Genomic DNA, 13,799 nt, shown 5'->3' with positions numbered 1-13,799 from the left:
TCCCCTGTGCACCACAGTCACAGGTGTTACATCCCTTTCCACCAGTACTCTCCTCAAACTGCAGCCTTTGGGGCTGGAAGCACTGCTCCAGTGAACAGCACATGGAGACAAGAAATACATTTTTAATTTTTCTGCTATGCAGAAATAGCATAACCAAACGCATGTAAATTCTTCCCAGTGCCCCACAACTGGGAATGATGAGTAGTGTTGCTGTCACTCCTCAGAGAAGATCTTCAGGTTTCATAGGTTTTCTTTTGTCCCAAGGGCAATATTCTGCTGGCTGACAATGGTGGAAGGACCTGCCTTTCCACCTGGAAAGAATGACAGCAAGAGGGTGAAAAGGGACATTCATTTAAAGGAGATGCTAGATGGTGGAACAAATTGATAGGGAGTGTGATGCATTTTATGAGGCTGTCCAGATCTGTTCAGAGGAAATGACTGAACACACAAGGAAGGCACTGCACCTTGACAAGTGTTATAGAGCAGTGTGTGCTGGGGAGATGCTCTCAAGCTCTAAAGGTGACAGGTAAATGCTCATCTGTGTCTGCCCAGGTCTGCCTTGGAACAGAAAGGCTGGGCTGGTACTCTGAACACGTGAACAGAAACAGGAGCATTCCAACAATGCAATGATGGAAGTGGTGAAAATGCATATCCAGCTCTGCAATAATGCATTGGTGAAAATGCATATCCAGCTCTGCAAAAATATTCTCCTGGGGAATTATTACTGTGCACTTCTCCAAGCAGGGACTTAGTCTCAATTTAAAAAATGTCTGTTGAAGAAAAATTACTCAGATCTAATTATTTATGAAGACAGATGATAAATCTGTGTGGAGGTTTGAACACATAAAAATCTATTATAGGATATGTGTTTGACTGGCTTCTCTCCAATTAACACCACATTTCTAACATTCACCGAAGATTATTGTTCCCTGTGTGAATTTCTCTCCCAATGACATTCCTGTCTCATAACCTCTGCTATCTAAAATTTAAGTGCTCAGTTTAAAAAAGTCATCAGTCTCTTAAGGTCCTTTTTAAATTGGCAAAGTTATCATCCACTACAGATGTCTTAATCCCACCTATTTTACAGAGGGGTCTTGAATGGTTAGGCTATAACAGTTTTTGAGGTGATAAAACTGGAAGAGAATTCTACATTCATTTTTCTCAGGTATATGTATTCCTCTTATAGTGTTGTGAGCATTGTGTGTGATGTGCTGGGTTTTGTTCTTTGTGATTTAACCCCCTCTGGGACAACTAGTTTATCCGCAGCCATGAGATTTGGGGTGATAATACCAGATAGCTGAGCAAAATAATGATATTTTTCCAAGGGAAAGTGAACTTTCTAGAAAAATGAAAGGTTTTCACATCTTATTACATCACAATTACTGTCTGTGCTTTTTAGTTGACCTGCCTGTTCACACGAAGGCATAAGGACAGAATGGCTGGGGTAGGAAGGCACCTCTGGAGCTCATCCAGTCTGCCCACAAAGGGTTAAAACGAGCAGATTGTCCAATCTCTTTTCCAGTGAAATTTTGAATATCTTCAGACTTTATTAAGGAAATAAATACTTTTTTTCAAGGTTATACACATTATTGGAATGCAATCTGAGTTTACAGCCACCAAATTTCTTCCACTGACCCTTTCAAATGGTGAAATTGTCTGTTTTCATCCATTCCACCTTTATGTTGGGTGGGACCTTTATTTAACACTGTGACCAGTGGCAGGAGCACACTTAAAATGTTGTAAATTAATATGTCATGCACTGAGCAGATCTTTGCCTATCAGCTGCCGGTCCCTGCTGGGTTGTGTTTTGATTTTGGAATTAATTTAGAGCTCATGTCATAAAAAATATTAGAGCATCCAAACCAAAACGAAATTTTATTTAACAGCATTTATGATAACTTTTCAGAGCAGTATGAAAAATTAGGAAATATATTTTATTTTTCCATGCCCTAGGGAAAGTAATTATGTTAATTGCATATTGTGTATAAAATCAGTTATAACTTGTGAAAGACTGATTTGTGTGTGTGCCCACATTCTCACACAATGAAATTAGACTTAATAATATCTGCGCTGCAAAACATAATCTGTACTAATTTGTTTTTTTAAAATTATGTATTGAGCTTCAAAGTGAGGCTACTATTAAAGTAAGGTGCACTATAATAAAAATCTAACAAATATAAATGTATCTCTTCCTTCCTCATAGAGCCTAATTAGAAATCTCTTTACTGGTATCAGGCCTAAGATTTCCCTGTAATCCATAAGGGTTACCATTTGCAACTTTTCTTTAATCTAGTATTTTCATTCAGATGTACATTGGCTTAGTTTTGTTATGAAATATTGAAAGCAATTTGAAGGACTTTGTCAACCTTGTTGAAATCAGGAGTGTTTTCTTCTAGTCAAAGGCACACGAAGTACCTCATACTGCAGAGGACAAGGGAGTGCTGTAGCTGGAGTGTCAGGCTTTTGAATCCAGCCCCAGAGCTAAAGAAGCAATCATATCTTGGTCAGAGAGAGAGATTGTTGTGCATGTCTGCCTTCTGGAAGCTCCTCTTTTAACAGTCCATCTGATTTGAATGTACTGACTCATTACATCCCAACCTCCTTCAAACAATCCCTGTCAAGTTGTAAAACATTGCAAATATAACTAGATATACAGAAGAAGCAGTACCCTCTCAGCATGACCCCTAAAGCAGATTTGATCATTTACTCTGCTGCTATTTAATGAGTAGTGTGATATGAATTGAGATGCAGTTGGCATTTCCACTTCAGGATTGCTATTTGTTCCTTCCAAAATCTCTTCATTTGCTTTGAGGCATATCTTGGCAATCCACAGAAATACTTGTTTAGTTGATGAAGCTCCCTGTGCTGCCAAGAGACAGACATACACAGTAAACAAAGCACCTTGTTTAATTTGGGCAGTTAGAGTGGGGTGAATTCACCTTAAGAGATGTCTTGCATCTTAAAGAAGGAGCCTTATCTATCTGGTTATCTAACTTTGAGATGTCAAAAGTGAGCTGATAGGAATCACAAACTCTAAAATATAAAATAGATAAATAGATGAAATATTATGGTTCTTTCCTATTGATCATGATCACAGATTTTTTTTCAATACAGAAAAGATGGAAAGTTGTTTTCAAGCTTTGTCTTCCAGCAGAGACAGCATTCCAACAATTACATATAACAATTTAAAATTAATTTAAACATGACAGCTAAGGTTGCATTTCCTCCCAAAACTGCTGTGTGGAGGAACACTCTAATCTGTATGGGCATCACAGCACAGGAGCAGCAAGGGGCTCATGAGACCCTCCATAGGTTCTTCTGCTCTGTGACAAGGGTGACTCTGTCTTGGTCATTCTTGTCAGATGTTTGTTTAAGCAGTTCTCAAGAATCTCCATTGCCAGAGCCTCAAAAGTTCCTCCAGGTTGATTCCAGTGCTATACTACACTTAACATCAGAAAATTTTTGCTTGTATTTAATATAATCATTCATACTAATTCAAATCATTTACTTCTTCCCCAGTCCACCACTGGCATGGCCAATTATTTTATTTCTCCTTTCAGCAACCTTTCACGTATTTGAATAATGTCTCATGGCTCTTTGGCATGCTTTAATTGAAATGACCCTACAAGCTTTCTTTATAAATCATGATTTCCTGACTTCATTGTTCTCCTAAGGATTCTGCCCAGCTGGTCCACAACTTTCTTGAAGAACAATGCCTGAATTAGAGAGATGAGTCCTTTCTAATGTGGGTTAGAGAGAAGGGATTACATCAAGTGTTGTGCACATTGTACATATTTTATATATTCCAGTACAATGTTAACTTTTTTCCTAAGCTTGTATATGAAAATGGAAAAATGCAAAGACTATGATGCTGATAAAGCTGAAACCATTGAAAAAGTGGCCTAATTTTTCTGAAACCCTTTATTTTTGTAGTATCTGGAGCTATCTAGCAGCGAACATAGATATTAATAGACACATACATATATAAATCAAAAAATAAAACCGTGAAATTTCCATTTCAGAAACAAGTTTAGAGTTTAGACAGTGGGTTTCTGTCCTTTGGTTGTGATTACTTGACAGTGGAGCCAAACAAATATGGTTTCTTTTCCCCTGTATAGCAGGCAAGTCCTAAGCGTTAGGGATTCAAGCAAGCCCTCACTGTTCAGCTTGGTCCCTTGAGCTGTGACTTGGGCTCCCTTCCTGGAATGGAAGTGCACTGCTGCCATGACTACTGCTGACGTTAGCTGCCATGCAAACTTGTCTTTAGTGGCTCAATTATAATGACAGTAAAAATGATCAGAGTCTAAATGAGATTAAGTACTTATGAAATATATAACTGGTTAATAAGAAATAAGTATCAACAAGAGCTCAACATGACCCAGCAATGTGCATTTGTAGTTTGGAAAGCTAGCTGTATCCTGGCTGCATCCAAAGCAGCGTGGCCAGCTGGTTGAAGGAGGGCATTCTGCTCCTCTGTGGTGAGATCTTACAGTGCTGCTTCCAGGTCTGGGACCCCAATGTAAGGACAAGGATTTGTTGAAGAGAGTCCAGAGGAGGGCCACTAAGATGATCAGAGTGCTGGAGTAGTTCCCCATGATGACAGGTTGAGAAAGTTGGGGCTGTTCAGCCTGGAGAAGAAAACACTCCAGGAGAACCTACAGCAGCCTAAAAGAAAGCTGGAGAGATATTTTTACATGGGCATGTAGTGATGGGTCTTCGAACAGGGAACTCAAAGAGGACTGGTCTAGGTGAGATATTAGGAAGAAATTCTTTACTGTGAGGTAGGTGAGGCCCTGGCACAGGTTGCCCATAGATGCTGTGGCTTCCCCATCCCTGGAAGTGATCAAGGTCAGGTTGGATGGGGCACTGAGCAACCTGGGTTAGTGGCTGAAGATGTATGATGTTTAAAGTCCCTTCTGACCCAAATTATTCTATAATTCTATGATCAAGTCAGAAGCCCTTCAACCTTTCTCTGTTCTGTAGACATATTTTTGACCCTTGTTGGATAAAGGAAGAATCAGTTGCAGAGTCCACCCTTCAGATGCTACACAGATCAGCTCCTGCTGTCCCCACAAATGCCCTGAGGGCCGGAGCTGCTGGAGATGTGGTTGCATGCACTCCATGGCCAGTGGAGTTTGAATGTGGTGATGCCTTGGCTGCTGCTTCTTCCTGGGCTCCTGAGAGTGGACACAATGGCATGATGTGTTCTCATTCATTAGTGAAGCCTTCCAAGGCATGCTGTGCTCCCCAACAGAAAACAAAATTCACAAGTCCATATTTGGAGTTTTTAAACCATTTTTTGAAGAATGGTTATGTGCTTTAGTAACTAAAACCCCTGCATTATAAAGAAATAAATTTATTAATACCATCCCATTCATCTCTGCATATCCACATGCCATTTCATTGTCAGTGATTTGAAAAAACAAAATCCAGATTTCTGTTTTTAATTGTGAGGGTACATACAGATTAATATTATATAATGGTTTATATTTATATTTGTAAATGGTGAGAATAATATTTAAATGTTTACCAGAGTCTGTTTTGTGCAGTTAATGGACTATATCTTCAAAACCTGTAGATAGTACAGAACTTTAGAAATTATAACTGCCTAAGCTACAGAATAAAATAGATGGGTAAATTTTGCCCCAACTTGTAAAACTTGACATTTTTTGTGAGCTCTCTATATGAGAGAGCTCACAAAAAATGAGCTTATATAGCTTCTAAGTTTATATTAAAATAATTCAGAAACTGCATTCTGCTCTGGAATATGATCTGTATGGGTCTTCATGACCTGTTGCTGTAGATGTGGTTGTCAGGGCTCTTTTTTAAACTAACACTTTAGCCTAGGTTAATGCACTGACATTCAGCTTACTTTATGAAGAGAATACCTAAAGTTAAAACTTGCTTTGCTTAGTGCCAGAAAGATACTGGGATTATATTTACTTGAAATAAATTCATGTTGCCATAATTATAATTTGATGTGTCCTTTTCCCCCAAATTTATTTTCCTAAGCAAGACAAGGACTTCTAAAACTAAATGTTATTTTCCTATTTAGATAAATTATTTAAAATTGCCTTGAATTTAATTTTTGTTCAGAGCTCACTGCAGCACATTCATGTTCTAAGGCAACTTTTGTAAAACTTTGCTCTGATGATGTGCATTTAGCAGGGTTCCAGCTGGCAGCTGGACACTTCTGAACCCTCAACCTCAGTGGTAAAATGTTGGAGTACTGGAAGTGCAAAACATCCTTTTCCAACTCATTAACAGAGTTCAGAAGGTTTCAATAGACAGCTCCTGTCAGCAAGAAAGTCTAAAATTGCTGTAATGCTCATTTACTGCAGGCTCTGTCTGTTGATGACAAAATCTTTTTTTTTTTTAATGCATCAGAAAAGAAAAATCTAAGTAACCCATGAGGTAAGCCCAGCCATTTAAGGCATACATCTTGCACTTAGTGTAGGGATTGGAACTCTGCTGTGCCAGTGTGCTGTCTGCATTCCAGGGGCTTTGGGCTCTTTGCCTGGGCAATATATAATCTATGTGTCCATGGGTGCACAATATTACTCACGTGCAGTAGATTGAAGGAATATTTCATCAGATATGCTGTATATGAACTTACAGCTGATGGGAATAAGCATTTATTTTTGATAATGAATCTTTTAATCATATGTCATTGATATGGTAAATGCAATTCCAATTTACAGAGAGCTCTGAGTATACTTTTTCGTCAACAGAAATATATGAGAGCGAATTCAGGTCTTACATTCAGAGATGCCATCCTTGGACAAATAAAAAAAAAAAGATCCTAAAATGCATGATGCAGAAATGCTTTTGTTTTCTTGAGAAAACAAGCAAAACTACCTCCAAGTTATGAATATTGAGTATAAAAACAAACTAGCAAGGAAAGCAAAGCTTTCTACACCAATGAAAGACAATTTTTTTCTCTAATATATACACAGGTTGAGAAACCAGTCAAATTGCTGTCCCACCTCTTGATTCTCATTGTCATTGACCCTGGAGCAGTCAGTACTTAAGCAGCAGCCTCAAGTCAGGGATGTCCTGCAAGGTTTTTTTCTGGGCTGAGAATACGTTGTGGTGCTGGAGGAGGAGGTCGGAAGGGCGGTGGGAAAGGCAGGCCAGAGGGAAGGCTGTGCTGTCTGGGTGCCTTTGAGTTTGGGGGCAGGCAGAATCCCCTGTGGGCAGTGCTAGACCTGGTGGTGTTGATGTTTTCTGCAGAACTGACCTCATTTCCCTTTTTCTGTCTCTGTAAGGCAGCGCTGCAGGGTCCCTATGCTGACACAGGGGCACTCCTTGTCTTCCAAGTTTATGCAGTGAGGCAAGGGGAAGAATGCAGAGATTCTTACCCTCAAGTCTTCTGCTGTAACCTGGCTGAATGCTATGAAATGTGACTTACTGTTCCTCCAGAAAAATAGTGTTTCAAGGAATATTTTTTTTTGTGGTTTTGTATTTGTTTGCCTTTTTTGACGGTGTGTGTGTGGGCTTGTTGGTTTTTGGTTTTTTTTTTTTTTAATAATTTCTAAGGATTCTTAAATTACTTTCAGTCAGGACTATCACAGACATTTAAAATAGTAAGAAATTGCTGCAACTTAAATAAATAAAATAATTGATATTTCAGAGCATCAACATATAAATAGTGCATTCTTGTTCAGTATTTCCTTATAATTTTGTCTTTTTTCTGAAAGAAGATATTGAAGAAAAAACAGATCTCATTTCTTCTGAGAGCTGAAATGCTGGGATTCTTTTCTAAAGTCTTCTTTTAGCTTTCAGGGATATGGTAACTATGGCAAGTAATCTGCTCTTTTATCCTTCCACAGCCTCTGACTAACATATGTGTCCTTTAGTGTTGTCTTCAGTGTTGCCCTCACACTTGCTGATGGCAGACAGAGTCAGCTTTTAACAGCAGCACTGTATTAACATTTACCACAGATTAGCAGAAACATAGATTATTAGCAACCTTTCCACTTGATAGGCCTTCAAGTGAAATGGGACCTTTTTTTTGGACTTCTGCTTCTGCCACTCATTTCCTCAGAAATCCTAACGTCGTGAGATAAAATTATCTTTTTTTTTTTCTTGTGAAATCTTGGACATTCTAGTTACAGCACTGCAATCTGACTTCTTGTTTTCTTAACTGCCATCAGAAAATTACTCACTGCTTTCTGCTCTAGGGCTGAACAAGGCACAAAGAAGCATGTGTAGGTATAATTGCAAAATTGAATTTGTGATTGAGGAAAAACTGGTTACACTGTGGTTGCATGCCCTCTAGCTGAGGAAATTGGCCTTTTCATCTCATGTTCACACAAGCCCCCTCCTCTGGAGATTTAAATTTGCAAATTTCAGGATGTCTTAGCTACCATGTTATCCTGTATTGTGTGTACAACACCTTCCACTGACTTTCTGCCACTTTATAGAGCCTAAATATTCTCTAAGACAATTTAAAAAAGTGTAAGTGCAACTTGCTTAGAGTACATTCCTGAGAAAAGAGAGACCTTGATTCTTAATTCTGCTCTGAATCAAAACATGGACTTGAGCCAAGATTTGTCACCTTCCAGGAAAGTGCTCAGGAAAGTGCTTTAATACTGAGTAATTTTCCTTCTCACTGGCTTAATGAATATTTAAATAGTCCATACAAGATGGAACAGAATCAGTGGGAGAGACTGTGAACAAACCTCTCTAGAATATCTTACAATGTTGTAGCTAGGTCGTGGTAGAGGAGACACGGCTTCAGATTCTGTCAGGAAACAAAAAAATTGCATCTGCCTCCTATAGTTTGAGTGAATATGCTTTTGTTCCCTTAGCTTGCTTCTTTGTCTCCATCCCTCCTGCTTTCTCCCACAAGTGGTACCAAATAAAACATTTGGAATAGAGGGAAACAAGTAACTTAGGATATTTCAAATATTAATTCTCTCACCACTGCTATAGAGAAGTTATATTTTCATTCACATGAAGGACAAAAAGGAAGCAGAGGGATAGCTGATGTGGTTTCCTAAGGGGTTGTGTCAGTGGCATTACATTATACACAGAAAACTGATTTTCTAATGCTAGGACATGGAAGTTGAGCTCATTTTTCCTGCAGGGTATGCAAAGATGAGGCAGATTGGGCTTTCTGGGCAGTTTGAGCTGGCATAAGTCTGCACTGAGGCTGAACCATCTCATCCTCTTCTAGCCTTGGCATGGTGTCTTCTGCTCTGGCATTAGTCATCCCAAAAATTTAGTTTGAATATGACTGGCTCACCAGTCTGAGAGAAAAGCAGGATTTTTACATTTTCTTCTTCCTTTTTTTTTTTCTTTTCCTCTGTGCTACTTCTATGTTGGTTCACCAGTCCTGTCCACTCGATGGCTGTCTAATTCCTGGAGCCTTTTGGAAGATTTGCTGTCTTAGACATGCTTCAGTCAGACACACAGCTATAAGGTGAGGGATAAAAGAAAAAAATAATTTTTAAGAAACAAATGGATGCCAAGAATTGACAGTTGATGCTAGTAGAGCTACATTATAAGGCAGAGACCTCTATACATCCATCTGTGAAAGCCTTTAAAAAAGGCAGTACATCCCCTTTTTTTGGTGCTGTATATATGTGGCTTGCTGTTTTTGCATAAGCCTGAAGTTAGACTAAAATTAGACATTATTACCCTTTCCTAGCTAGAAGTCATGAATTTGTTCAACTGCAGCTGTTCTACCCAGGTAAAGCAGATCCCTAGGATAAGCTGACCAAAAGTAAGTTTGCCTTTCACACCCTATTAACCATAGTGGAGTCATTCAGGCTTCCTCATCCTAACAGGTAGGTCATGAAGAGACATCTTTGAAAGAGTTAAAATTACTTTTTACCTTTGCAAAATTAAAATGATTCACTACAATGTTTCTATTAGGAATCATATTTTTTGCAGCTAGATGCATCTTTAGGAAGAGAAATGTAATGTTTCGGTGGCTCTGTTCACACAATTTTATAGCTTAATCAATGATGAACAGTGTGAGATGTACAATATTGCTATTTCTTAAATTATTCAATTGTATTATTTTTCATATTTGTCTAGTACTTCTTGTACTCAAACTTTAACATCTATACCTAAACAATAGCGACTGTTGCTATGGTATTGTTCTTGCTTATAGAAGGACATTGTCAACCATAAACTATATTTCTAACCTTCTCAGCTATTAAAGGAGGTAACACCTCCTTTCTTTCTGCTGCAATTGTAATATGTCTCATGATGGATGTTGTTAATTTGATTTTCAGGGCCAGAGTTGTTCCAGAACTGATGAATCTATTTGCATAAAATCTCAGTCTTGTGCCTGTCATGGATGGGCTGTGTTCATTATTAAAATAATGAGTTTTGGAGGAATCACTCAGTGTTAAAGAGTCTATTCCTTTACCCTTTCTGCTTGTTTGTTATTTGTATTGTGACAGCAGGCACAGCAAGCAGGATGTTGGCTATACACTCAGGATGAGTCTGTCTGTCAAACAACAGGATTCAGCTGATTCTCTACCAGAACAGAAAATTTCCAGTGGATGGACCATCACACTGGAGTCATTTTGGTTTAAAATATCAAACTAACAAAATGGTCTTTGAAACAGAATAAAGACATTTCAAAAATGTCGACCTTAAGAAAAAAAAATATTCCCAAAGTTTACTAGTTCTTCTGTTCTTGTTGAAGGCTCTATTTTGCAGAAAAACCCTGAAGGGTAAGAATGAAATCTTTGACTTAGACAACTTTTTGTTTTCTTTATATGATGTGTCCTTTTTCAGTGCATTTAATAATTAAATAGATAATCATCTAAAACATCAAAGTCTCTCCATACTTTTGTACTTCATACACCAGACCATAAGGCATGGACAGAAATGGGAAAAAAAACCCTGAACAGTAGGAATTTTCTAGTTACTACAGCTTGGGGCCAGATTGAACTGGTAGGCATGTGAGCATAAATCTGGAGTCATGCTCTCAAGAGCAATCAGATTACTCCAGGTTTGTGCTTGGCTACCTGAGATCAGCATCTGGCCAGGAATTTTTTCTGTAAGAACATTGTTGTAATTAGTACCGTCAGTAAAAAAATACCGAAAATGTCAGACTCTCCAGGTTTTGATAAATACCTTGAACAATGTAACTTTTTTCATCAGGCATTCTCTATTTTGAATTAAAATGGACAGAGCTGCATGGCAGATTCAGTCTGCCAATTTCTTTCAAGCTGTATCATAAACACTGAAACAATAATTAGAAACAATGTCTAATGCTGAATGAGAACTTATCACCTTCCTTTCTCTATCGAGATACTTTCTATTAGCTTCACATAAAAGGTGGAACAGTAATTGTATGGAGATTGATGTACTGACAGATGCACTTTTTCTACAGTTAATCATTGTGTATGAATAGTTTTTATTGGACTAGTCTAATAGGATGTCTCCAGCATCACGCCTGAAATGATTGCTTTAATTCATAAAAATGTTGTTAATACATAAAAATTAATTCTTTAAGCAATTTAAACACAGTAATTTCCTAGTTGTATTTCCAGGTAAATTCTACATGAGCAATTATATTGCTCCCAACTTCACTGGTGGGTTTTCATACCAACTGACTCATGTTTGGACAGAGCTTTTGTGTCCTCAAGCTGTCAAATGTTTCCATGGTCTCTTTATTCTCTTTTATTTTGACATTAGAATTTGTATTCAGTTTTAGGAATTACCCAAAGTCTTGCTGTGATTTTCTTCCTAATACGAACATTACGTTCCCTAAAATCTTAGCCCTGTCAAAGGCATTTCTTTCTTTAGGCTAGTCTTCATTTATTTTTTCACTCTTGTAACTTGACTTTCCTAATAGCACACTTTTCTTACAGCTTTTTCAGTCTTAATAGCAAACAATGACTTTCCAATCAGCCATGAAATTTTTGTTTCCCTTTCTTAATACACAAGCAGGGGGAAAAAATTTCCTTTCTTCTAGACTTCCTCATCTAGGAATACAATTTTTAAAAAAATTATTATTATATGGGAAATATTCCCAAACTATATAATTTTCCTTGGGGAAACTGATGATTCATAACAAATTCAGGTAAAAATATTGGATTGCAAAATGTCAAGTACATCCTGTATGGTTTTTGCATCTCTAAAAAAGGGATGTTTCATGGTCCTTGAAGGTCTGTTTCAGGTGACTGATCATAAAATTGATTTTTAAAAGGGAAATTACCAGCTTAGGAACCTTGAGAATCTTCTCAGGAAAAATTACCTTCTTGAGGACTGCTGAAGAAATCATGGGAGGATGCAGAAGGAAAAAGGCCTCACTTTATATATGTACCAGAATAAAATTTAAGTAAAGGATAAAATGGTGATTGATTTCTGAAAAACAAAGTAGGTAAAAAGGAAAGTTATTAAGAAAGGGTCCTGATGTTTGACTTTGGAAAGGGTTCTGGAGAGAGCAGTATCTTCTGGAGCAGAAATATGGGAAGTGAAGCAGGAAGGTAACCACATGCAGAAGAGGAAGCTCATGCATTTGTTGTAGGCTGTGTGTCTCGTAGTTTTAGAGACTGGGGGGATATCTGAAATGGAATCACTGTTTGAGAAAGGAGTCAGAAATGAGTACAGAAACTGGGAATTTTCCAAAACAGAAAAAGGAAATGTAAGATGTGAGAGACTGAGAATGGTGATGGAAGGCTATATAAGGAAAGAAGTCAAACTGATGACTGGGGCAGAAGAGAAAGTTAAATATCTAGTACAGAGCTAAAAACTACTTGCAGAGACCTGCCAGGACAGGACTGAAACATATGGTGTTCCCAGCATGTCAAGTTTGAGGAGCAGTTACTCAGATTTGGCAGTTTACACTAAGAGGATCAGCTCTTATCATCATGACAGAGAGAGTCAGTGTTTCTTTTAAAGATACTATCACCAAGGAATTAATTAGCTCTGACAGAAGCCAGTGTGACAGTGGTACTCAAATGAATATGATAGTCAAAAGGGAAACAATGACAACATGACAACAATGACTGAGCAAGATTATTCTGTTTTGCAAAGCATTAGATAAACATGTTCATTGGCTCATATGATGAATCAGGATGTCTCCAAACTCTTGGATGTGAAAGCTAAGCATATTATATCTCATTGCTATGCTGTGAAAAACCTGAATTTTTTATCAGTCTGTTCACAACAAGATGAATTAATGATTGGCAGAGAAACAAGGAACACAGAAAAATAATTTAGATAATTAAAGGATCAAAGCAATTTGGCTGTGGTGAGATAAACAAATAATTTGAAGGGAAAAAAGAGGACAAGAAGGACAAAACCAAACATTAACTTGGAGCAAGGCTAGAAAAATTTGTAGGTTTTTAGTTCTTTTCTCTCTTCAACTTGCAACCTGGTTGAGGGAGACTTCAAAGTTTATTTAATTTACTTTTTCTAAGACAAATCAAGGATACTATATAAGTAAAAGTTTTTTAATGTGAGGTTGTTTCATCTACAAATGATTGATTCTATACACAATGACTGAAATAGAGTGTGTATGCAGTTAACCTGAAAGTGCAGTTGAAATTTCTTATATATGTAATAAGTGCATATAAAAAATTTAGTCTCAAGGAATCTCAATAACAGTTGATCATAGTGCAAAACAGATTCCCATCAAATTTAGTTTTTGGTAAGAGGACTATAAATGACATTGCAGTTAAAAATCAACATGCTTACCTTGATCTCTGTTTTCAGAGAATTTGGAATTAACCTATGAGAAGGAGAGATGTAGTAGAATTTCACATTTATCTGACATGAAGCCCACTGTAGATACATCTACCTTTCAGAAACATTGTGTCTTGCAC

The sequence above is a fragment of the Serinus canaria genome, chromosome 3, assembly GCF_022539315.1.
Source record: "Serinus canaria isolate serCan28SL12 chromosome 3, serCan2020, whole genome shotgun sequence".
Taxonomy (NCBI): domain Eukaryota; kingdom Metazoa; phylum Chordata; class Aves; order Passeriformes; family Fringillidae; genus Serinus; species Serinus canaria.
This window is presented reverse-complemented; position numbering follows the sequence as displayed.